Genomic DNA, 23,327 nt, shown 5'->3' with positions numbered 1-23,327 from the left:
ATATGTTCTTACAGCACAGCAACATGTCACCTTTGTGGCACATGTAGTAACATCATGCACATGTAATAGTAATGAGTAGTCAGTCAGGAGTTTGACCCCTGTACTGTTAGGTGTGTGGCAGACGATGCTTAGAGTTAAGTCTCCAAGCCCTTCCCTGGTGTACTTTGCCTGTCCCAATGTGAAGGAGCACACCTGCTCAACAGCAGCATGCGTATTGTAAGTGATAGACATGGTTAGGTGATGGCCTCTGCACCTATTGCAGTCCTCCTCTAGCTGATTGCATGTGGAACAGCTGTGATGGTGTTCCCATAGCCATTCACATGACAAACACAGTACACTATATAGGGAAAACATGTTGGTATTTGGCCATGACAATCACTGTGAGTGGTACCTGGATGTGGTGGTCTGACACGGCATCACAGATGATATCTGGATGCACCTCAAACATTATACATAGTGGGAAATAGCCTAAAGACAGGAGGGAGATGTGCCACACATGACTACAACATGTACGTGTAGCTATGCTGCATTGAGACTACTGACTGTTTAACATGTGTGTGGTAATGGCTATTCTGCATGTTTTAATACAGACATGACAGTACTCTGTTTGTGAGAAACCCCAATCTGTAGGGCCATCTGTGAACTGTTTAGTGTGTGCAACCATTTGTTTCCTATGTTACACACACTGAACACACATCTGTACACAGCAGAAGCATAGTGTGAGGATTGCAGACAGTACATGATGATAGGCATGTGTTACTGTCATCGCATCCCTGATTGGACATGTGTCACATGAAACAGTGGTATGACAGACACTGTCTGGGGTTCCCAGTGACAAGCCAATAATGGGTAACTGTTCATAGCTGTGGTCACACGTCTACTACACATTGTATAGATGACATGCAGTATATATGCATGTGTTGTGCTCCCTCTGCAAATGTATACCATCTGTTGTGTTGGGTTGATGGGGATATCTATGAATACTATTGTAGGTAATCCTGTATGCTGTTGTCTATCACTAAGCCATATGTGGGTTTAAACTGCAACACCATAGGCTGAATGGGTTGGGAGGTCCCGGCAGAACCTCCTGTCCCACTTCAGCTGACCATGGCACCGGGCACTAGAACATCTGGGGCCCAGCCTTGGACATCAACCTCTGTTGGCTCTGCACCACCTTTTGGTGATACCACCACTGAGGATGGAGCATGTACCCCCTGGGAGCAGGACCAGACAGGTACATGTCTGCTGTCATGTGTTCCCGGATGTGTTGCGTTGGGGGCTCACTAAGGGGTTCCGAAGCCAGATATGCAAGCTCAAGGGTGGAGTGTCACATTTACAGGGTGATGCTGCCCCTCCTGGACAGCCCCCACTGCCTCCTTGGCAACTGTTTAGTTGTAGTGGCGGTTGCCCATGGCTGGGGACCGCTGCCCCACTGTTCCCATGGGCTTGTGAATGACGAACACCCATCTCTGATCAGGGTGTATCCCCCCACATGTGTCATATACCAACCCTGTATGCTGCCTTTTCTGTGATCCTACCCTACCCATCCTCCATGGCCATACCTACACTCCTTCCCCTACATCCATCCCTCACCTACAGAAACATAAGGCCAATTGGCTCCAAGGACAACATCTGCCCAATACATAGCTGTCCATTTCACACACGTGCCTACTGGACACATGTAACCCTTGTAATATGCATCACAACATACTCCTGTTATCCTCACCACTGTCCCTCAGGCACATGATCCTGGTATGCACATCACTCCTAAATGGTCCAGGTACACATGATGAGGCCGGTCCCTCTATGGTTACCCCATTTACCTTTATCATGATGATGATGTTGCACACAGCACCTTGCAAGAGTACTGTTCATACATAATGATTGGACAGGTACTGTTGTGTTAATGTACATTACATGCACAGAGTGATGTATATGGCCAATGTACAACTATTTGCGTGTATGAATGACACATGTCTGTCTGAGGGAGTCTTGAGATCACATAGAACACCACTACATAATACAGGCATCGCTGGTGTTTCCCTGATTCATTTGTTTGTAATGCTTTGTTGCCACATGGTATGTTCCTGATATATCTCTATATATGTATGTACCTATATGCTGGACGTAAACACTCACATATACATCTACATGATGGGATACATTCCTATACTGTTGACTGACTGCACTGTATGATATGTTTGTGTACTGTCCGTTGTCTGTATATCTGCCATGGCGTATTGGTAATTCACATTAGCTGTGTGTGCAGGGTCCTGGTTCCGACCCTTGCAGAGGACGTTTATTTGGTTGCAGGGCAGAACACGGCCATTGGATAGGGAGGGAGTAAGGCACATTAAAGCAGCTGGGAGTGGGTGTGCACGGGTTTGCTCGGTGTTAAGCACTGCTGACCTCTGTTTGCAGCTTCTTACACTCGGTTAGCCTCTACATTGCTTTACCAGTGCAATAATCGCATACTGGTAGCCAAACATGCTTACACCCGCACTTGCAAATGTATCGACATTGGTGCTTGCACCTGTCACTCACACCCCTTGGTGGGAGCAAGGGCCACAATATTACCTTGTGATGCCTATTACATCGGACTACATGACTACAGTATCAGGAATGGCTGCCCATTACGCGACAGCATGGCGTTCGACTGTATAGAATCGTTGGCCTGTCCAGTGAATTAATCATATTATTTGTGTGTTCCTCATACAATCTGCTCCCATCTGGCTGATACATGGGAACTGAGACTCTATAATACAGACAATAACTTGGGTTTTGGGAGCCACATCCTTCGGCCTTGTCATGCTACCGCATACCAATTATAGGTTTGCCACCTTTTCAATTGGCCAAGGTGGGACTCCTTTATGTAGGGATGTCAGATTTTGCAGGGCAAAACATACCCACAGCCAGTAAAAAAGAGAGTACTTCACTGTTTTGCCTAAATAAAAGGTTATTCTTGTAGCATTATAGTTGCTTATATTGTTTGTTATAACATTTTGGTGTTTCAGACACAAAATAATTGTTTTATGCAACTACTACAGACAATATAGGAAATCTTTGTCCTAAATCACAGGGCATTTGCCATAATTACAATTATTTTGCAGGACACAACTGCCCAAAGGGGAGTGTCCATTGCAAAGGTGGACAGGTGGTAACCCCAACCCTATTATTCTATCATATTTTATAAGGTAGTCGGCGGAGCATGCACTTTCTCTCACTAGCAGACCTCTCATACGAATGGGGAAGAATGAACACTGAATCAGGGACACTGCATAACAACCTCAGGGACACATTTAGAAGTTTGGTGCTATTTACCTGACACACTGACAGACCCAGAGCACATATGTATTCATACACATTTTCTGAGGTACATGCTGTTTATGACTCTTACATGTTGTCATTATTCATTACATGTATTCCACCACCTTTTCTCCTAATATCACTAGTTCTAGGAGGGTTTAGTTGGGACTGAGTTAGATTCTGATTCGTAATCATGGACATCCCTGGTAATCGGGGACAGTTCAATGATATGGTCCCTATGTGTTCCCCCAATGGTTTACGGACTATCCAGTAGATGTACTCTTAAGGTTTTGGAGGTATGGGCATCTGCTATGCCCACATCGGAATATTACTTACATCCATGGGTTGGTCCTAATACAGCTCTGCCAGCCAACACCTGCACGCCTAGGCCCATAATTGCATACCCATAGTTCACCTACCTGCCACTCCTCTACAGCACTCATCCTTACTGTGGGTGCAGGTGAGGTATAAACCCACCCCTACACACTGCCCACTCTCCCATTGTCGGGACACATGTTCTACGTTGTGTCAACCCATGTGTTATCAAGCTTGCACAACCTACTGGTCCGTGTACAGCTACATCCTGATCGCATCAATCTTTATAGGGCTTGGCTACAAGAACTAAATTTTTGGTGTCCCACAAGGGACATCGCTGTCCATGTTTAAAGTGTAGACCTTGCGGAGCTCTCCCACTGGTAGTTTCCTGCCGGTGGTCTGGGAAGCAGTGGTGTATTTACCTTTACTGCATGTCTGTATGTCTCAACGGCCTAGCTGGTTGGGTGGGAGGTAGATGTTTGTTTATTGGACCTCCCACCAACATATGCCCAGACTGAACATATGTTACCCGTAACTGCTGTATCATGTCCTAGGTATATACATGTGTATATTTACTGTAACATATATATATATTTACATTAATATATACAGATATATCTGCATATGTATGCATATATGTATATGCATATCTTGCTGTATATATATATATATATATATATATATATATATATATATATATATATATATATATATATATATATATATATATATATATATATATATGATCTAACAATATATGGGTCTATGGATGTCTGCATATGTATAGAGTCATATGTGGGTATGTATCTATATTCTCTCTCTGTATGTATACATTTGTACTACAGCGAGGAGAAGCATATCTCTAGCTCACTATGGGTACATATACACAAACATAGCTCTACAGACATCTACAACTGGTTATTCCATTCCATGCCATATAGATTACACTTTGCTTTAGTAGGTCTCTCAGTGGGTGTGGCTGCTCATTGGGTGATGCCTCTGCCCAATGAGCACATTTGCTTGCATCTCTAGGGCTGTCCATATTGGCCAATATCAGCCAACACCTGCACACCTAGACCCATAAGTAGCTACCCATAATTCCCCCACCCTCACCTTCTCGACAGCACCCATCCTTACTCTGAGACCTGGTGGGTTCTGGACAAACCACTACACGCTGCCCAGTCTACACTTCATGAAACCCATTTTATACAATTGTCTCAGCCCATGGGTAATCTGGGTTACCCACCCTTGTATTCTGAGTGTGTATACACCGTGGACAAACTGGATGATCTATCACATTCCTATGATATGGCCAATTTTTGGGGTGTCCTGCAAGGGACGCTCCAGTATGTGTTCCATGATTAGAATCCATGGGCTTACTGTGTCCCCCCCGGGTGTATCCTGCCTGTGGTCTGGGAAGCAGTGGACACTTTACATTGCTTGCGTATATAGTTCCCTTGTCCGGCTGTAGGGGGGGGGGGGTGGAAGGACATGCTGTGTGTGTCATGTGTCTTGCCTGGGTTCCTCACTTCCATTGCCATAGTCTGTGAACAAATGTCATTCCTGTGTGCTTTTTCCTATCATAGCTGTATATCTCTATATATCTGCACACACAAACACACACACACACACACACACACACACACACATATATATATATATATATATATATATATATATATATATATATATATGTACTTATGTATATATATATATATATATATATAGATATATATATATATATATATATATATATATATATATATATATATATATATATATATATATATATATATATATATATATATATATATATATATATATATATATATATATATATATATATATAAATATATATAAATATATATACATCTGTGTGTCAGTAAATCAATACATTCCCCACTCATATGCACTTACACATGCGTAATGGTATTTATATATGCTTCACCAGCATACTAGTGCCTTATTCATTATGACACCGACACTTCACTCCAGTTATCTTGTAATCGGTATATACAGCAGACAGATGTCACAATATGTTCATGTACGGATTACTGATGGTAACTGGAATGTGATACAGTGTGATTTGTCCCATCTCTCTTCTGCACAGCCTATTATTCAATCTACTGTCGATGTTTGTATGTGCACATTCTTATTATTTATGTCAACAAATGGAATGCATGTGCTACAGAGAATGTACTTCAACATATTGTTGTCTGCATGTTTGTATGCATATATATCTATTATGAACTAGCTGACCTCTACGGGGTGGTCCATTAGAACCAGGCCATCAAACTCTGGCATGCCAGGATCCATAACTGCATACCCATAGTTCCTCCACCCCACCCGTGTTGAATTTACACACGTAACATCCATTATCCACTTGTTATCGCAGCCATGACACACATTTACACATTGCCCTCTCCAGAGCATTTGGGGCCCTACACATATTTTGTCCTGCCTTGTGTATTCACAGGCTGTCCCGCCATGTAATATTTGCACATAAGTGCCTTTCCTGGGGTTATGAATTACGGCCATTTGCGCTTTACAATTTTTGGTGGTCCCAGCATGGACTACATTCTGTCTGTGTGTAACGTAGACTTAGCAATTCAACAATGTTACTCCCACTGGTAAAACCCTGCCTGTGGTGTGAGTAGCGGTGCTCTGCTCACTCCTGGGCAGCTTTTTATGACATACGCTGACAGCACTATATAATACCATATTTGCTCTTGATTCCCTTCACAGCCCTTGTGCATGCTTTATTGTTGCGACGTTCATTCTTCATATATATATATATATATATATATATATATATATATATATATATCTGTATATTTTATGTATGTAGATATATATCTATACACATATATATGTGTGTGCAGATATATATATATATATATATATATATATATATATATATATATATATATATATATTAAATCTGTGCATACAAAAATACATTTCCTATGCTGGGAGCTGCTTACACCTGTGCAGGAGCACTTGCCTATGCTTACTGTGCATTACATATGTTTACTGCCGCTTATTTGTGCTTACTTGTGCCTTATTCTTTATCACAGTACCACTTTGATTGAAGGGATCTGGTTAATAGTCCCATGCGATACACACGTTCACTTTTACATGTTTAAATGTCGGCTTTGCAGCAGAGTGCATTCATTCTACAAGGAAAATGATATGTGCTATAATCGAACTTGAACCGAGAATGCCTGTTCGCAAGGCGGATGCTCTAACCACTACACTATTGGTGAGCTGCTTCAATTATATGCATACCCATGGTTCATAGTTACCCGAACACACGCCTAAACACTTCACTTACACAGCTGGCATCCATTTTCCTGTTGGGAAAACCACACTACTACACATGCGCCATTCCCTACTGCTCTCGACCCGTGCCGCATGTTGTATTCAGACCTCCAAAGCCTATAGTCCTGGCACATACGTGTATTTGATTGTCAGGGTGTTCATGTGTTCATCCGGGTTTAGGCTTGTCCGACTGGGGAATGGGACTGCCCTGTACCTCGTTGAAAGTCAGACGAAGCACGGGGACATAGTTAGTTCCACTTTTAGCGTCCTACCATGCAGAGGTGTGCTTACCTCTGGCCAACATGATAAAACAGCACTAAATATTATGGGGGGTTCCCCTGCTGTTTCCCTTCACATTCGTTATGACTGCTATATTGTGACCATGTTCATTCTTCATATCTAAATATATGTATATATATATATATATATATATATATATATATATATATATATATATATAACTATATTGGTCTGTACATACACATGCATATACACCTACATGCGAAATTACATTTCCCATACCGTTGAATCACCACCACTTACCGTTGTGCATACCCGCTTACGTCTAGGGTTGCCACCTTTTCAAATGGCCAAAGTGGGGCATTTTTGGGTCACATATCAGATTTTACAGGCCGACACATACCCACGGTCAGTACAAAGAATAGAACTTTACGTTTTTGCCTAAATGAAAGCTTGTTCTTGTAGCAGTTTAGTTGATTATTCTGTTTCTTGTAACATTTAAGTATTTTACATACAGAAATAATTATTTTATGCAACTGTTACATGAAATATGGGACATAATTATTTCCTACAATCTCAGGACATTTGCCATTTTATTATTTTTGGTCAGGACATGACTGCCCAAATAGGGACTGTCCCTCGCAATGTGGGACAGGTGGCAACCCTGCTTATGTCTGCTTTAAAGCGCCTTAATCACCCTATATCCGACTGCCACTATGTGAATGTGAAAGGTATTTATTCCCGATAATGCATGCGGGGAGACATGCATCATGGTCAGTTGTTTAATCCCGAGTTGTAGGTTCTGCAGGACTGGCTGGAGGCTGAGCATGGTTGTGGACAACTACTGCTCATACAACTTGTGCCCAGATGTCTACGGGACTGGACATCGTGTCGTGACACTAAGTCTAATATTTAGAACAGATACTTATCCCATGAGGGATATCCACAAATTGTGGGGACCAATGACCTCGATTCTTTTGGCTTTACAAAAATGAGGTAGGGTTATACATGCAAGGGATACATGGTTTGCAAACCTGAGACTGCCTAGGGTCAGACTGCCTACGAGATATGAGTAGGGGTCACTATGTGCAGATATGGCTGTGCCAAGCTAGCAGCCCGAGTATGGGTGGTTTTGTTGGACGTTCAGGAAGGAGGGGTGGTGTGCTTTTGAGGGGATGATGGGTATTCAATTATGTATCCAGGTGTGTTTGGGTTGGATGGCTCAGTTCAGGCCAGACCATTATGTGGGTGTGAGCCAGTAACGTTTCTGTACATGTGTATTGCACATTTTAGTGTTCATATGTTTGTGGGATTGTGTTCTACAGTATGGCCTGTTAGGTTGTATTGCGGATGTGAATGTTTGTTCTTTGGTTTTCTTTCTGATTCACTCACTGCTCCCTCGTACACCTTCAGTTCACCTATTGTGCATCCAACCCAGTCTCCCCTTGCCGAATTATTACATTACCCTCACCCCCCACTCCCATATTACGCACACACCATCCATCCCTTCTCTGGTTGATGGCCCATGGCACAGTCAACAGAACACATTGTTTACACTAAATATCTCTGGTACCAATATGGTTGTGAGGACGACCCTAGCATTTTTGATCTTCCACATGCTGTACTTCACGCACATAGATACACGCAGTTACTTATCTTTCATGACATAGTAGGTAGACCTGGGTAATACCCGTTCATCTTTGGGCCATCTAGACAAGGACGACTTGGACCACAAATGGGCAGATACTGAGCAAATGCTCTGACCATTGGTAGGGTTGCCACCTTTTCATATGACCAAAATGGGACATTTTCGGGACACACATCAGATATTACAGGGCCAGCACATACCCACGGTCAGTACAAAGGATAGTACTTTAGATTTATGCCTAAATGAAAGCTTATTGTTGTAGCAGTTTAGTTGTTTATTCTGTTTCGTTTAGTTGCTTATTCTGTTTCTTGTAACATTTAGGTATTTTACATACAGAAATAAGTATTGTTTGGAACTATTACATAAAATATGGGACATAATTATGTCCTACAATCACAGGACATTTAACATTTATAATGGTTTTGGTATGGACACAACTACCCCGAGGGGACTGTCCCTCACATTGTGGGTCAGGTGTTAACCCTAACCATTGGGCTAGGCTTAGCAATTGGCAGCGGCACTCTTAACACGCTGCATTTCACATCCACTTGGTATAACAATCAACACTATAATGGAATATGGGCATGGGGTTTTAAATGTCATTTGTTCGAGGGATGGGGACTCAATATTCAGCTACATGCCTTTGTGTTTACTTTTTATTTTGTTGTTCGCAAAACTGTCTTGTATGCTTTGCATACATTTCAGTATCCACAGACACTGACAGGAGTGATTATTATTAGAGGCAGGCTGTACTAGTCAGCATTTTAGATTGCGCGTATGCAGTGGCCATGTTCATGCCTCCGTGCAGTGCTTAGACATGCCCCCTGCACTCGCGCACGTTTCCTATGCACGTGGATGTTGTGGTAGCGCGCCTTCATTAATATGCTTGTGTGCTGCTGCACCATCTCTATGCTGCATGGTCAGCGGAAGGCTAACGCCATCCTTGCGCCGAGCTTCATGAATCCCGGGGCATCTCTTTTATGGCCTGTCCCATTTTCAGTTACAACAAGAACAAGTTAAGTAAACAGCCTTTGCTAACACATAAGGCTAGCAATTTGCTTCAGCTGCAGGTGGGTGACTCTGCTGCAGCCATTTGTTGTATTTCAGGTCAGTCATCTTTTACCCTGAATCCATCTGGTGTAACACCTGCAGCCATTATAGACTGCCATTAGCCAAGTCTTCTGCAGTTGGTGGAGTTTCCTCAGTGGGCAAGGAAAATCCACTGTTATCGCTCCTGTGAGTGGGAACAAGGAGGGTTCACTGTTGCTCAGAATACTATTCCTACCCCTGGGAAAGCAGCGGTTTCCAATAGTAACATGGTCATCCCCATTTTTCCTTTTAAAAAGATATAGAAAAACAAGCAAACATCTGCTCCTCTTCAAATTTCTATGGATGGGAATAGTTTATTTGGACTGGCTAAGGGTTTAATTCAGGCTATTGATCCTTCTTAGTTACTGGTAAAAGAAAGAGGGATGCTTCCTTTCCCAGACATTCAAGATTATGAGTCTAAACTGGAAAAGACAGGGATTGATTCAGGGTTTTAGTTTCATAGGTTCATAGGTAGGTATTAGGCTATTGGCCCTAGTGCCTCTATAAGCCTAGCCAAAAAGGTACCCTGGCTTTCGCCACCCAAGAAAATTATTTTCCTGAGAATTTTGATTCAGACTCAGAGGAGACCTCAGTTTCTGATTCTTCCTGTGCGGGGGTATTCTTTCTCTGACACTATTGCTAGAATGTCCCAATGTTTTCAGTGGGAGAACACTGATGTCTTTAAGTCCCTCAGAAAATACTTTGAGTTGTTACAGGATTTCTCAGGACCTACACCCATTTTCCTGTGCTGTCTGCTTTAGAAGATGTGTGTCTTACTACCTGCAATTTCCTGATAGCCAGCTAGCTTTCCCTAAAACTGCAGATAGGATGTATAAAGATCCTCAGTCTTTTAATTTTTTATACACTATTCCAAAAGCTGACCCTGAAGCTATAGCCTTAGTTGACTCCATTGTTGCTAAACACTTAGTTAATTCTAATCATACTCTTTCTAATAAATATGTGAAAATTATTGATATGTGTACTTGTGCAACTTTGGTTTTCAGGATTTTAAATTGTTAGGCTCATATGTTAACGTTTTTTCTGACATACTGTGAAAGATTTATCTACAGTTTCTACTTGTGAAGAAAAAAGTGCTTTAAATAACTTGGTTTCTTCTATTGCACAGGTCACTGCTCATTGATTGCAGCATGTGTATGACTCTGTTGATAATTTTTTCCAGGGCTATGGCCACTGGTTCTGTTTTAAGGAGTTTTTACTTTGCAGCCTTCTCAGAACTTCCCGGATGATGTAAAATGAGATTATAATTCTTCCTTGGATAGGGATTTACTGTTTGTCCCCAGTGCTACAGAGGTGATCAAAAACAGATGAAAGAGTCAGCTGTTCCAGGGAATCTCTAAGATTATTCAGTCCACCTTTTTCAAAATTTCCAAGGGATTTTCTTTCTCCTCTTCCAATTTTGGCAAAAAAGTGAAAAACAGTCTTAGAAGAATTCAGGTAAACAGATGTTTAAGAAGTGTCAAGGGGATTCCAGAAAGAAGTTTCAAACTTCTCAAACCAAGGACAGTCCAACAAGTCTGACTATTCAAGAGACCATGTGACCCCTCCCACCATGGTCCTTTTTGTCTTAGAGAAGGTCTGACTCTCTTTTTTCTGTTTGACAAGAGATTGTTTCTGACTCAGGGTTATAAATGGTAGTGACAAAAAATTCCTCCTTTCTAAGGATGCCATTCCTTCTCCTTAAGAACAGGCTATTTTGTTTCCACCAGTTCTTCATCACATCCTGCCCCAATAAATGATAGAACTGGTTCCACCTTCCCAGGTGGGGAAGGGATTTTATTTGAAGATGTTCCTAGTGGAAAAGAAAGAAAATGCTTGGAGACCAGTTCTGGATCTTTCTTTCCTAAACCTGTTTGTGATAGTGCCCAAATTCAAAATGATGTAACTTCACAACCTATTAACTTTTCTTCATCTTTCAAGTTTCTTGGTAACACTAGACTTAAAGGATGGATACCATCACACCCCTATTCATACAGACTTCAGTGTTTCATAAGCTTTTGAGTGTCTGGATTATATTATCATTTTTCTGCCTTAATTTTTGGATTCTTCACTACACCAAATTGTTCATAAATTGTCTAGCTCCAATTATAGTTCATTACAGGCTATAGAATATCAACTTGTTTACATATTTAGATGACTTATTTATTGTTGCAGAGTCTTTTTTCAAAATGTCAAGCATCTCTCTCTTTTGTGAGAAATCTCTTGCAGACACTGGGATTCCAAGAGAAAATTCAAAAGTGTTTCTTGACTCCCTCACACAGGATTGCGTTCCTGGGATGTCAACTGGACGACTCAGTTCAAACAAATTTTTTTCCACAAGAAAGAAAAAACACAGATCTTTAATTAGAAGTATGTTTAAGGTTTTCCATTCAGACTTTGGTCACTGTGAGGGAATTCATCAGGATTTTGGGTCTCATAGCATCTATGATTCTCTAGATACTCCTGGCAAGACTCCATATGAGAAGGATACAGTGGTATCTGAAATCTCTTCAGTCACAACATCAATACCTTCAATCTTTTCAGATTCCTGACTTGAGGTTCCTTACATGGAAAACAGTGTGAGCAGTTGTTCTGAACTCTGCAAGAAGGGTATCTGAGTTGCAAGCTCTTAAGGCGAGTCAACCCTACTTCATTTTCCATAGGAACAGGCTGTCTTTGGGAACTAATCCTTCTTTCATGTCTACAGTGGCACCCCAATTTACTTTAAGCCAAGCTATCCATTTCCCTGTTTTCCTAAAATGAGGGAGGAAGAATGCTCTACACCTTGGATGTACACACATTACTCAGGTACTATTTTTACAGAATTAAAGTTTTAAAATCTTCAGATCAATTGTTCATTTTTTTGAAGGTAAGAAGAAAGGACAACCTGTGTCAGAACATACTTTTTCCAAATGGTTGTCTGAGGCTATTTATTTTTTATTCTTATACTCACTATGACAAATCTATTCCAGGCCTTGTCAAGGCACACTCTACCAGGGCCTTTGCTTCATCTATGGCTTTTTTGAAAGGCTTGGATTCTAGAAGTAATCTAGAAGCTGTTGTTTGGTCCTCTGTACATACTTTTACAAAGCACTATAAGCTCAATTCCTTCTCTAGGTCTAGATCTTATTTTCTAGGACCATTCCCCAGGGGCTCCTGGACTCTTCTCCTTCCTCCTCCCAAATATAGTTAGCTATAGTAATCTACCCAGAGAACTAAGGTTACTGCAGCATTGATCAATATGAAGAACATAGTACAGTTATGTAAGCTTAACTTACCATAATAGTACATGTTTAAATGTTCACTGCTGAAATAATAACTCCCACCTCCCCCCCTTTATCTTTGGTGCATTTTTTTGCCAGGATGTGGATTTTTTTTTTTTGTTTTGTTTTTTTTTGTTTTGTTTTGTTATTCCTCGTATTGCCCTTTTAGGGCTCAGCCTCCCTCTGTCTGCAGGCATCCACTGGAATTTCTGACACCAGTTTTGCTAAGCATATGAGCTAGGTTATACACTGTCAGGATGTTCATATAATCTTACCCATGTCTATTGATGTGTACATTAACATAGTCAGACACGGATGCTTATAATGCATTATGTATGCAGTCTATGGCACCTGGCACAGAATGAAAATGCCTGCTTATCGTTGGCCTATTTTCTTATGTAAATTGCATCCACATGTACCTTATTGCATTTTCCATGAAGATGTTAAGTAAACAGTGGAACTTTCAATTAAATCAACATCATCCAAATCATCAGCCACCTTTTCTCTTTTGTTTTACAGGAAGTTGAGATGTTTAACCAACAGTGTCTGCATCTCTCAGTTCAGTGCAACTATACTACCTTATATAGCCATCATATTTGACTTCCTCAGGTGTTCTCTCAAACAATCCATCCATGTTTTGGTTGGCTACCACATTTCCTCTTCTCTTCTGTCTGTCTCCAAATCTTCTTTACCAAATCATCTTCTGCTTTCTTCCAGAAGTGAACAAAGCATCGTAATCCATTCTTATTAACATTCTCTGCAATTTGGGGCTACTTTGGTTAATATCTGGTATTGTAATTTTTTCATATTTCCCATATTGGGCATCCATCCACCCATCTATCTCAGACATTTCATATCTAGCACCTCAAGGTTCCAAAACTGCTTTGTTTTCACTACCCAGTTTTCTGTGCCATACTGAAGCACTGGTTTCACCACTGTTTCGCACATCTTTCTTTTCAGCTTCTTTTGCATTCGTCTGTTGCACACTACCCTGACACTCTATACAAGTTTGCTTCAACACCTCTGATTCCAAATCTGACCTCCTCATTCAGATTACCCTTCTCCTAAACCACCCCACGTAGAAACTTGAAGCTGTTAACTATTTCCAGTATTTTCTCCATATCTTATTTTTAAGCTTCTTCTGTTTTTCCCATTTGCTGTAGTGACAACTATTTTCTCTGCATTCAGATTCAACCCATACACTTTCAGTTTTATATTCCAGACCCCTATTACTCTCTGAAGTTCCTGTTAATGTTCACAGTCTGGTTGTCATCCCACATTATTTGGATGTAATAGATTTGTTGATCTCTCCCCAGTGACTTATTTGCTAATGTAGTCCATCACATTCAGTAAGCTGAAGTTTGAGATATGTATTTGTGTCATTCTGAGGTGCTCTTCAATGTCAAATTCCTGCTACAAGGAAGATGTACCTTGATATCATTGCACTCATCACACAGCTGCCTCGAGACAGCAGGATCTATTCTGTATCTATCTACATGCTCTTAGCAAGTCAAAGTGCTGCATGACATCATCATTCTGAAACATGGCAGTTGTCTACAGCAATGCTGATGCCAGCAGCTGGCCTGCTATGGACAACATGGTTAAAATAATGGCTGCATTTCTGCCCATGTCACACTATATTACACCAGCTTATCTCTAGGGCATTCAACGATGTTTAGCTGTCTGTTTATGATGTGGCACAAATGCATGTGTCTGTTTACAATTTATCACGTATTCACTTTCTGTGAGATGATCAGAGCTTTTTAAGCATGTGAATGGTGCACAAATGCTCCCTTTGCAGAAATGACATGCATGTTCTTCTTCTAGCATATAACGTGTAACTAGTTACCTTTTTCACATATAGATACAGTTGCCCCACACCTCTCATTTCCTAGTATGGCCTGTTAATGTTTCAAATTATGCTCTATGTTCTTGAACTTTTTCTTAGCATCCTGTTTGCATCTAATAATTGGCACCAATTAATTAATATCAAAATGGACATTATGTTAAATCCTTTCTGATGTTTTCTCACTTATTCCTGAGTAGATATGTAAAGGTAGAATTATTAGGAGTGGCTTTAGTTGTATTATCTGCAAAGTCATGATAAGTAACATGCTACCATTCAAGAGTATAAATCTCTGGCGGCAATGAGAAATACATAATTTCATCTTTGGCCCTGAAATGGTTCAAGGAATGCTGACTTACAAAGATCTATACTGACAGCAGAAGTCTTTCTTTTACTTAACTTTATGCCTTGTCTGTCTTAACACAGTAGTTCATCCACCCTTACTTTTCAGTTATTACATTAGGTTGAATTCAATGCCTCAAGGTACATTTTTCATTTAGTTTCACATGGAAACAAGATGCTTTCTCTCTATGACATGTGATTAGTCTGTCTTTCCATAAAACAGAATTTGCCTCAAGTCCAGATGTAATATTTCATTACTATCAGTGTTTGTTTGTTTCAAAATGATGCCCTTACTTATGAGTTACCAGCAAGTGACAGTTTTACATGCTTTATGTCATCCATTGGTACACTGCCAAAGCAAACCCATTTCATGTGCTACTGATGCATAATTCCTATACAGCAATACACATTTTCCCCAACAAACATTTATGGTCTAACACATTGAATGTTATGCACAGACCCCTTGCTGTCACAAAATCTTGTGCTGAACTTAATGCAAAGTAATACAATCGAGGAAAAATCAATTCTAAAAGAAAATGATCAAACAACTATTAGTATATATTTAGAATTTGAATTTGTCACTTTGCTAGATACATGTTTATACTTGGTTCTGCCTTTAAGCTGTGGATATGATCCATTATGAAATAATAAAACTATATCTTTATAACCAGATTTTGTATCTTATTATTTCTTTTATCATTCTGCATTCAGAATTGCATATCTATATGTGAAATCTGCTGCTGTGCCTAAGCAATGAGTCATCAAAGTGTGAGCAAATTGCTTCAAGACATTTAAAGGTCATCAGGTCTGCAGTATACCATAATTGTACTTTATTAGAACAATTACGGTTTACAGAAGACTGAATGCTCAGTGTTATTAATAGCTATTTTGAAATCTGAAGCACAGCATCATTACATAAAAACTTGAAATAGCACGCACCACAAAATAACATTGATTCAGACATAAAAGCTTATTTCCTTCTCTTCATCCAGGCTTCACTTTTTCATACTAGCAAGCCCTTGCCATTAGCTACATTCATTTACTCTGAATATTTCTCTGAGGATTGAAAGTAGTGGTGTGTGAATTTGCTACACTAACTTTATAAAATAAAAATTTCAAATCTCAGCACAACTGAAAAGCAGATTACTGTATTTTCTTCTGCAAATAGACAAGGAAGTAAAAAAAAGTAAAACTAAACTAAACAAAGTAACATAAATTATCATCTATACCAAATAAGAAGTGATCATCATTAAAATCTTCTAGGATTAGAGTGGGTTGCTCTTCCTCTTTCAAAAGACCTGACACTAGCATTGTAACCCACGGTTCAGTCTTTAGGCCACTCTACTTTGGCATTTATTTCTTGGAGATCAAAGCATATGTAAATGGTTTATAGCTGACCAAGTTTGCAGATGATCGTAAACCTGATGTCATCATAAATTCCCAAGAGGACACAAAATCTTGAAAGAGGGACTTTTGGAAACAAATAATTGGTGTCAAAACCATGGACTAAAATTAAATTCCAAGAAATGGATTATCACATCCTTCAGCAATTGTGGTCTCCTTTGTAACAATCACATTGACAGAACAACCAAGAAAGTAAATTCTGTAGTCATGGATCTTGAAACCTATGATGACAACAAGCAGTCCTATGATCACCATGTAGCCACTCTTATAAGGAACTTCTTTTTCTTAACTTATATCTAAATGTATGGCATCCAAGTCCTTGGATGCAGTTATTGCACCAAGCTCGGCTCTTATCAAGAGATCATTGAATATAATGCAGCAGTTAGTATGTACATGTCCAAACACTTGTCTCAACTGGAACAACAACCGCAATGCTTACTCAATTAAAAAAAAAAAAAAAGGATCACAAATCCCCAAACTTCTTCTCTGTATCATACAGGCTACTAGGAAGTAACCCCTGCCTCACAGATAAAGCCTCAACAGACCCTACATTCTTAAATCCAATGAAAGCATATGCACCCACTCAAGGAGTCTCAGTCTATTTTGCTAAATAAGTAGGACATGGAGAGATATGTATGTATCACACAGAATACCTCTTCTGTAGAACCATCCTCCACTCACATAAAGCAAAGGATTTTTCTTACTCTATTCAAATTTAATTTGGATGAATTGATGTGAGTCCACAAATTCATCTTCAGTCTAGCACATGTGTCTTGTGAATAGAGACAGAAAGCTAATTTTCCACCATATCATTGTTTTGCCCACCTCTGGGTTATTTGTATACAAAATATATAGAATAAAACTTCCATGGAAACTTAGGGCTAGACTTCATAAGATCCTCACAGCTCAATCACCTGGTAAATACCTATGTACCAAAGCTGTGAACATTTCCTGTATTCAAGACTCATCATTTAGCAAAAAGTGTTACTGTTGCCCCACCTGATAAAAATTCAGGCACTGAAGCAGTGAAACGTTTCCCTGTGGTACATTTGGCTGAGTACACATGGCTGAACTGACATTCAGCTGCAGAGAAATATGGCTGTTTGCAAATTTCCTGTGGGCAAACAAAATAATGTGTTTCCAAGCCTACAACTTCAATAACCAAATGCACAGGGGGAAAACAATGTCCATGGTCCCCAAGGGAACATGAGACAGCAAGGAATATGGCAGGCATTAGCAGCAGGCTGGCCAGAGGGAATGTCAGTGGCAGTAAAAGTGCAGTGCACAATGGGCCATGCTTTTATAATCGGTGTGTGTGTGGACCACTACCCCCTTCACAGTGTCTAGGGAACATTACCTAAAATGCATACTTGAGCATAAATGTGACTATAGTAGCCTGCATGATTTTCTCCGTGCTATAGCACACTTCTACATGTTGTAGTTACATAAGTATGTACTGTACACTGAGCACAACACTTATTACTTCTTCTGCCTCCATGTAGTTGGATATTAAATGTCATGAGCATAGCAGTGTGTGCTTCTATTTGCCCACAAGGAATTTGTAAACAGCCATATTTCTCTGCAGCTGACTGTCACTTCAGCCATATGTCCACAGCCAAATGTAACACAGGGAAATGTCTTACTGCCTAGGAGCCTGAACCCAATATAAACACTTGACGCTGTTCTATAAATTGATACCACATCTGCTAACTCCACAATACTTGCACTACTACTGTTACTAATAATATTAATAATAATAATAGAGATTTTCTCTTTGTTCATCAGGTAATTACACTTTCTCATTCTTATTTGTTTTATTCAATGTTTTTTTTACTGAAATGATTAACTTATCCATGAGAAACAGCCTGGCTGTTAGCAGAGAGGATTTAGACTAGGAGATATATCCTGTGGTTGAGGGTTTGGTTTCCTTAGCCTTCATTTGCTTAATGTGTGATGTAAGCAGACTTTTTTTTTAAACAAGAAACATCTGTATTGAATTATCACTTATCACATAGGCAATCATGAATTTATATAAACGAAAACAAAGCATATTGACATATTTTGAGTTATAAATATTATACATCACTTATAATCTTCTGTACAGTCATCAACAGTCAAACATTACATAGCTCATTCAATTCCTGCCTTCCCTTAAACCTCACTACTTCTCCAAAACATGATTCTGCATGTATTGTTCCCACAATTCCCAGTTTGCTATGTAATTTGTTCCTACCCTTTTCTAAAGATCCTGTTTACAGTTTTTTTTATCTCTGTTACTATATTCACTACTTCTAGAATGGTTGGTTTAGACTTTACATTTTCTAGTAATTGCTTTTTGGATAGCCACCCAAATTAAGTCATCACTATGTCTAGGCAATTCTGATTCTGTATCACAGAACAAAAAATAATTTCTTTAGTTGCACCAATTTTCTCACTCAGTTATTCTGACAGGGAGTCTGCAGGGATTCTTTTAGTCTGCCATCTCATTATACTCTTAGACAATATGCTTCTAATTAGCTCTTTCTTGCCCATCATACCTCCAACAATTTCAGTCTACCTGAGGAATAATATTTTTTAGAGTCTGCTTTAGGTATAAAAATACCTATACAAATACATCCAACCAAATATCCTAAATCTTCTATACTCTGTTGCATATTTGGGAGACATACATATAACCCCCATTGTTTCTCTGTGAATTGTTTATTCAGTCTCCTTCCCAATCTTTTCTAACCTCATTTGATTGATTCCTGTAGTTATCATGCAATATTGTATATGCCACACATTTAACAGCAGCTTTTTTTTACATTCTACTAAAAACTCTACTAGTGCTGGTCTTTCAGTTAGGAACCCCCTATTCCTTTGTCTTTGCCTACACTCTGATATCAATTCTTGATAGGGAAGGCAATCTGTAGTCTGCAGTCCAAATGAATTCTTGGCCTCTTCCCATTCTGTTACCTTTGCTTCTCTAATTATTTGTTCCCAATATGTTGGTTCTTTTGACAGTTTTCTCCAGTAAATTTCAACCCCCTCTTGCCTCTTTTCTGTACTCCTAATTACAGTCATCCCTACTGGCAGAATCTTATTCCTGTGTTGGCTTAGTTCTTAGAATACTTTCTGCTCCTTTATGAATATAATATTCTGCATGGTAATTATTATTCTCCTTTAGAGTCTGCATCCAAAGTCTCAATCTCTCCTTATTTCTGAACTTCCCACTTATTTCTTCATTATCCCTTTGCACTTTGAATGATAGCTTCCTGATGCTGCTATGTATGGGAGCCTTAACTGTATAGCTCTGAAATACCTATTCAAAGCAGGTAATCTCAAACCACCTAGTTCTATTGGAAGGGTCAGCTTTTCCCTCTTGTCTTGCCCCCCCCAGATAAATTCCCTCAACTCTTCATTAATTATTATCTACAACTTCTCCTCTAGTTGATAAAAATATGCCTGACCTGTATATAAAACTAAAGGGACTGCAAACATTTCCACTGCTTATTTCCTGTTACTCGTAGCCATAAAACAGAGCTCCTACTTTCTCAGTTTTTATATTATATTTTGTTTAATCTCTTCCAAACATATCCTTAGCTGCCACAGCAGAATCCTTTTTCATCCATACTTTTATTGGGTCTGTATTAGTTTACCAAAGTCACTCTTCAATGAACACACATTCATTGACCTGTATTCAGCGAAATTTACTTCCACAATTCACTGAATACTCCTAAAGAAAAGAATTACTTGCCCGGCAGTGGGATCTATACAGATCCCCGACGACACTGTCTGCTGAAGCAGACATCACTGAACATACTTAACTGAAAGTGCTGACACTAACACCAAGTCTCCAACATGTAGAACACAAATTTATTGTGAAAACAAGAAGCACAAGTAAAAAATGGTTAAGTGCTTTTCATCTCTAAAATAGCAGACTTCTTCAGACCATCAGGAAAAACAAACTCTCAGTTTAAATATATACCACATGATTATTTCAAAATTTCATTAACCAATAATATTTGATTAGTCATTAAATGATTAGTCATTAAATGACATCAGCAACAAGACATAAAATAAATTGAGTAGTGTATGAATAAAAGTAAAAATGAATATGAAGGTGCATTTGTGAGTTGAGTAAATGTATATAATATATAAGAGAGTAACAAATACACTATCTGGTTATCATCTTACTGAGAATAATTTCTCCTACTTCATGTTTAAAAATAATACTAACCAATGTAAATAGTGTATATATGTAAGTTATTTGTCCCTATCATAGCTAACATTGGTTCTCGTAGACGTGTGCTTAATGTTCCATTCTTAACAAGTAATAATTAAAAAGGCTAGTTGTTTAAAAACAAACATATAAAATGTTCAGTAAAATATATGATAATATAAATTAATATCATATCAAACAGTGTAACAAAACGGGCAATGAACAAAAAACAAAAACTTCACTAAGGGCTCTCTTAACGCATTAAATTCTTCAATTTTAAAATGCAAGCAATAGAGGTGACTTCATGTAACCCTGGGGGGTTATAGGAGTTCAGTCTAAGTTGCCAAATCAGCTCCTGTCTTTCCAAAATTAAATGGTAAGGACCCCCTTTTATACTCACTACAACCTGGCAAAACACTCTGAAGAGGAAGTGATGAGTTGGGTATTCAAAACAATGCCTAGCTAAGGCATTAAAGGGTGACTTTTTCCTAATGTGATAAACATGCTCATAGATTCTCTCTTTGAGTTTTCTGTCAGTCTTCCCAACATAATATGCTGGGCAGGCTACACATCTAGCCAGGTAGACCACAAATTTTGAATTACAATTAAATCTACCCTTTGTCTTTACCTTAAAATAACCTATTCCAAATTCTGTCCCTGTTGCAATATATTTACAATAATTGCAACTCTCACACTTATACATACTTCCAGTTCTGTTAAAGATCTGAGGTTCCATTTCTAGAATCTGTTTTAAGTTCTTGTTCTTTCTGTCAACAATGGATGGTGAATTACCTAGCTTCTCCAATACCTCTGGTTCCATCATAAAGATACTCCAGTTTTTTTATCAATATAACCTCAATTTCTTTTACTTCTAAGCAAAAAGGGGTTACAAAACTGCTAGGAATCCTCCTTGTAATAACTCCTACATCTTGTGTACCATCCTGATTTATGTTGATGGTCTCTTCCGACCTCACACCCTCCTCTAAGGTCACTATCCTACTAATAGGTCTGAGTAGTAACTGTTCGGATGTCAGCAACCTGGCTTGTATGATTAATGCCTTGAATAAAAGGCTTGACGAGTTGTCATCTCGCATGAATGTATTTCCCAACACCTCTCACGGGTTGTGTTGGCAGGAAGGAGTGTGAGGCACCTAACCAACACAATGGTAAGCAGCTAATGCACAACAGTGGAATAAAAGGTTTTAGTCAAACTGGAGAGAGGAGTGAAGGAGGTGCTAATGGAAGTCATAGTGCTTCACTTTCAGTTGACACAGGATGCAGTAGTTCGAACATTTTACCCTCGGAGCTTATTGGGCTCCCGGATGTCAATACTTGGTTAAACAAAACACCAATTTTCAACATTAATGTTCAAAACAATGTACAAGAGCAACCAGCCAGAGGGAATATACCATTTGTGTCACTTTTAAGGAACCTTGACCAGAAATCGCTAAAGGCCAAAAAATTACAATTGGTGATACGATACTTTGAGGAATGTCGTAAGGAAGGTGTTGTACCTAAGGGACTCCGTTCATGGCAATACCCATCTGGGCTAGAAGCAGGTACACCATTCTTTCATGATATAATAAAACTTTTTAATAGGCATGGTGCAGAGATTATGGGATTGCTGTCTAAATATTATAGTTTTACTACTGACAGTTTGACAAAGGATATTTCAAACTTAGATCAGGAAATCAAAGTGCACCCTGATTTCCTGGGATACCAATTTGAATACAAAAGGGTTTTCAGTTCCATAGAGGAGCAGATTTCAAAAAATACAAAGATTAAACTTAAAAAATTAAAGAGAGATATCAATGACTACAAAAATGGTGTTGCTAACCCAAAACCACCCCCATCCCAGTCAAGGATTTTTACTGATCAAGCAGGAGTGCCTTTTACTAACCAGGAAAGAGGGTGTCAATCTATTGACACAAATCAGAGTGTAACAGAAGATTTTTCTAGGCAGCATATTAATGTTGACTCTGTTGATGAAGAAAGGGAGGAGAATTACAACAATCTTTCCCAAAACCAAGGAAACAGAGTTTTAAATGGGGCTTTAAAAAATACACAGGACCAGTCTTCTTTTTCCAACAATGGCCATAACCATCAACCCAAGTACAACACGAGGGCAAAAGGAGGCAAGAAGTAGAAGTACAAGTAGAACAGACAACTGTAAAACCTACTATTTTATTTAACAAAAGAGGTGACTTCAAAATTTACAACTACTCTGACTATGACATTAATCCGAAACTTTGTGAAGTTTTAGTAGGGGTCTAACATTTGTAACGGATAATCACTTTAAACTACCTGAAACTTTAATAGGTTTAAATCTTTACACTCGCAAACTTTATTTGAACT

Source organism: Protopterus annectens, chromosome 4.part0 (assembly GCF_019279795.1).
Source record: "Protopterus annectens isolate FY-2018-M chromosome 4.part0, PAN1.0, whole genome shotgun sequence".
Lineage (NCBI taxonomy): Eukaryota > Metazoa > Chordata > Ceratodontiformes > Protopteridae > Protopterus > Protopterus annectens.
The sequence above is the reverse complement of the archived record's forward strand: the minus strand, read 5'-3'. Positions refer to the sequence as shown.